At 37.5% G+C, this 4,756-nt stretch overlaps 1 pseudogene; it reads right to left on the reverse strand.

Moving 5' to 3' along the window:
- Positions 1 to 727: 727 nt before the first annotated feature.
- On the reverse strand, positions 728 to 950 carry LOC118713822 (annotated as a pseudogene).
- Positions 951 to 4,756: the final 3,806 nt, after the last annotated feature.

Consider the following 4,756-nt stretch of genomic DNA (forward strand, 5'->3'; position numbering starts at 1 on the left):
GTAGGACAGCAAACAATAGCAGGAATAACCCAAAGTCACATGAGAAGAGGTACAAAATAGACTGTGGGGAGAAAGCCACAGATGATTCTAGAAGTGAAGCACAGGTAGCTTTGGGGACTCAGCTCTGGTTTCCACAGACATAGTCATGTTTGAGAGGGGAAGGTAGGAGACACTCCTGAAGAGTGCTTAGCAGATAAATAAGGCAGAAGGTAATTGGCATGAGAAGGGGCCTAAGGGGCCTAAGAGGAGGTAGGGGCAGTGTTTACAGTAGTTTAGAAAAACCAACTTTCCTTATTGCTCTGATCTTATGTCTTGGAACTCATGCTATCAAAAATCTAGGCAGTATTATAATTGCATATTTTACCATAAGAAGAGCCTGAGGCTGCTGAGCAAATAAAAGGCTACCTTCTACCCTGATGAGGATCAATTCAAGGGCCAGATAAATTGGATCTGCAAGGAAAGTTACCAATGACTCCAGATGGTAACCAAAGAGAAAGGCAAGAGCCTGGTCCTAATGTGACATGAGGATGGCTTTATATATTTTTAATTGTAATGGCTAGTATCAGACTCAACAAATAATACATATGCCTTATGTTTTTATAATACTGGGAAATATAAAAATAGAGTTGCTTTCTTTGTTTTAGTTTTGTCTGCTGCTGTTTTTCTTTGTTTTTTTCTTTGTTTTTTGTTTTTTACTTTTTTCATTTTTTTGTTTGTTTTTTTTACTAGAAGTTTTCTACCTGGTTTATCACCTCAGTCACTGTCCACAGGACTCTGAGAAGTTGTAGGAATAAGCAGGTGCAGACTCAAGGCCTGGTTTTCTGTCCAACATCGTGAAAAGGAACTGTACATTACAGGGCAGATCCTTGTGCTCCCCTATGTCACCTGGACAGAGCCCCCAGGGAGAGTGACCTCAGGGGAGAGTGACTTGCCAGGGGTATCCATGTGGGAATGTTATTTTGTTTTCAATAGCTAATTTAAGGTTGGACTATATCAGTTCCTTCTAGTTTGGGGGGGGGGGGGGACATTTTCTGCAAATTTCTGTATATGTATCTCATTGCTTTGTTTGTATGTCTGCTTGGATTTACTTTGTAAATTTGTATGTATATTTTCTAAATGATTAACTAAGCTTTTGATTCCCCTGCATATGAAATGAGCATTGTGATACTACACAATATGCCAAAATCAGAAAGAAAACAAAACAACAACAATGACCAAGCAAACAAACTCTACTCTGAATCTGAAAAGAGGTATTATTAGCCCCTAACGATTGCCTGCAGGTTTGTGCTCATTTGTATGGGCAAAGGCTGTGTGTCCAGATAAAGATCCTGAACTATTGTCTCAATCAGTACTAGCTTGGCTTCACTACAAGAATCCAAATTATGTTGTCTGCTGCCATTGTGTGTCAATTAAAAATAAAACGAGAATCCCTGTTGCAATATGCCTCTAATGGCATAACATCTGGGTTTACCTAAAATTCATGGACCCTTTCCAAAGGTGGTGCCTGCTTACATGCAAGAAGTAGGAAGCCTTGGCGGCCCAGGGAGAGTATGGAACATCCCCGGCAGCAGTAGAATCATGCCTACAATGTGTATTCCAGATGTATTTTCTAAAAGGGATCTTTGCATCCTCCCTGTTCATCCCACTGAGTCTATGCTAACACCATCACCACTCCCCAGTTGCTAAAATTCATAGCGGCACACAGAGTGTGCTTTTTCTACCACTGCCTCTGGTGACAACACTCTACAGTTCAGTATCAAATCCCATAGATTTCACTTTGCTATGTTTCTGTTACCTAAGCCTACTTCACCATTCCCACAGCCTCTGCCTGAATTTATGTTCCCCATTCCCATCAGCCTAAAATATTTCAATAACCTCCTACTTGGTGTCTCCTCCTCTGTTTTTTTAATTTTCTTCCTTGTAATAGTTTTTCCATTATGCATATAGGCATTTGCCTTTGTAAATCACCCTCTGACCAGGACAATCTCCTCCCAAACTTCCCATGGCTTCCCGAGTGGAAGGTGTGGTGCCCTGGGCAGGTTTCTCTGACTCTGCATCTCCCCTTGCTCCCCAGTCTGACTGGAATGCTCCATTCCCTCTTCAACTGCATTCTTTCTATGTATTTTTGCTACTTGTTTTTCAAAATGCAGCTCAACTGTTTCATCCTCTTTGAAGTATAAAACATTCAGAGTCACTTTCTTCTTTGTGTCATTAATTCCATTTGTACTAGCTGCTACCATTCATTTCATTTATCTCCTGTTTTTACAGAGTTTACGTATTTGGGCATTAATCACTATCAGAGTGTGTTCTTTAAAATAATTGGTGTTATTTGATTTTCTCTATCCTCAGGATTTAGTGCATCAGCAGGTGCCCAATAGATGGTTTTGTAATAAATGAATGGTGAATCAATTATAGGTGTATATTTAAGTAAAAATTGGGGGGAAGGTTGGTAAGGAAAAACATTATTGCCTCTAAAACACTCAATTAGGGGTTTAGTAATTCTCACAACTTGCATTTGATATTAGATATAGCAAATTCCTCATTCCTCATCTTATCCATATAGCTGCATCTCTCTGATAAAAGGAAATAATGTGCATTCATAATAATTGTTAAGACTTCATACTTTATGCAAGCAAATAAATGGCATTGTCAGTATGTCACATACTGGGGTAGAGAGGGAGTAAAATACAGAGAATTACAAGTTTTTAGCCTGTTTTATTGAGGCAATTTAATAGTATTATGACTTACCCTCCGATGTCAGTCAGTGATTTTATTAGAATGGGTAAGGTAACTGCTGTACAAATAAGTTATGGGCCATTTAAAATGCTACAATGGAAAGCTGACCCAATAGCATTCGTTTATCAGCATTTATTAGATGCCTACTATGGAGACAATGGCTAGTCTCTAAGGACAAAAGAAACAAACAACAACACACACACACAAAAACACATACACACATACACATACACACACACACACACACACACACACACACACACACACTAAAAGAATCTTTGGTCGCAATACTTGAGATTGCATTCTATTGGGGTATTCTGGCCTCTAATTCAATCTCAACAATGTCAGAGAATGAAAGCTTTGACTGAGAAATGAACAGCTTATTCCAGGAGCCCAAGAATGGTGAAAGCAAGTCAACATGAGGGTTTCAGAATGAAGGCTTAGGACAGAGGTTTTAAGGAATAAATAGAAGTTCAACAGGCAGGACAGAGGGAATTGACATTTAGGAACAAATTATAGTTTTTGAAGTCAAAAGCACATGACTATGCCTCATTTGAACTCCCAGCTAAGAGTCAGCATCCACCACCAGGGATGTGTTTGAACTATCCTGGATACACAGCCCAGTCCAGCTGATGCTTACATAACTGGTAAGTAGGAAAACTGGAACTTAAATACAGGTCTATGACTCTATGTCCAGTGTTCTACCCTCTGCTCCACTGCTGCCCACCAGATGGAACTAAATGATGCAAACATAAAGTTTAAGATCAGTAGAGCAGAGGAGTGAGGCACTCATGTCACCAAGTTACCCAATCTTGAATAGAATATTAGCATTGTCACTTGCCAGTTCAGTGAAGTTAGATAAGCTTGTTACTGTTCAAGACCTCAGTTTCTCTATTTATAAAATGAAGTTAATAAAAGTCTCTACCTGCCTCAGAGGATTATTATGAAGGCTAAATGAGTTAATGAGTATAATATATCTGGTATATAAGGAACACATAAGAAATTATAGCTATTATGAAAATGCTACCATTTTATGATTTTTTAACCTTTATAACTGTCAACCTTATCTATAGTTTTTGTCCACCATTATGGTCACAAAGAATGTACCGGCCTTCACTTCTAAACAGACCCAAATGTTTCTTTGTTCCTTGCACACACCATCAGCAAATATCTCACAGCCAAATGCATGAACTTGACTATAATGAAATCTACCAACATTACAGGTATTGCTAGAGATTGAAAATTCATCTAGATAACACAAAACCAGTGTTCATTATAGCTTTAATTAAATTCCATTGGGGTGTTTTATCTAACCACTTATCTGTCTTTTAAGTCTCCTGTAAGGTCAGAAACCTTATCTGGACATAAAAACTAAATAGATTTTGATGACTCTAAATCAGAAAACACTAATGCCATTTCCTTATCTCTGTGAAATAGTCTTTTCTATATACAACCTCTAATGACTACATAAAGCAACTTTGGTTCTATGTCCTCAATTTGCTTTTGAGTAATTTCTTTATCCCCCCCTGTTAGCTTTTTGCTAAAACCTTAGTTTTGTCCTCCATATAGATATATAGTTTTTAAAAGCAGTAGAAAAAATATTTGCATCTCTTCCTCTTTGTGGGTATTGAATTAAATAATACTTATTGTACTCATAATGCCCACTCTACTTTATAATATTTAAAATTACTATCTGAAAATTTCTTCTTCTGAGAAGTAGGTAAAATGTAGCACTATATGTTTGAGTACACAACATATTTCATATGTCTGAGGGGAAAAACAGAAAGCAATACACTCTCTTCCTTTTTTGGTAACAATAACAATATTTCTGTGCAGTATTTATTTGGCAGCCATTTGCTGCCTTGAAAAATATTTTATTTTTGCCAAAAATCAAATTGTCCTGTAAACAGATTCTACAATACTATATGTGTACAAGAAGGTTGTTCTTTAGGATTTCAGAATTTGTTTATTTGAAAAGTGATAGGCATCATGTCATGATAAAAAGAATGTGGACTTTGGA

Source organism: Pipistrellus kuhlii, unplaced genomic scaffold (genome assembly GCF_014108245.1).
Source record: "Pipistrellus kuhlii isolate mPipKuh1 unplaced genomic scaffold, mPipKuh1.p scaffold_m20_p_9, whole genome shotgun sequence".
Classification (NCBI taxonomy): Eukaryota; Metazoa; Chordata; class Mammalia; order Chiroptera; family Vespertilionidae; genus Pipistrellus; species Pipistrellus kuhlii.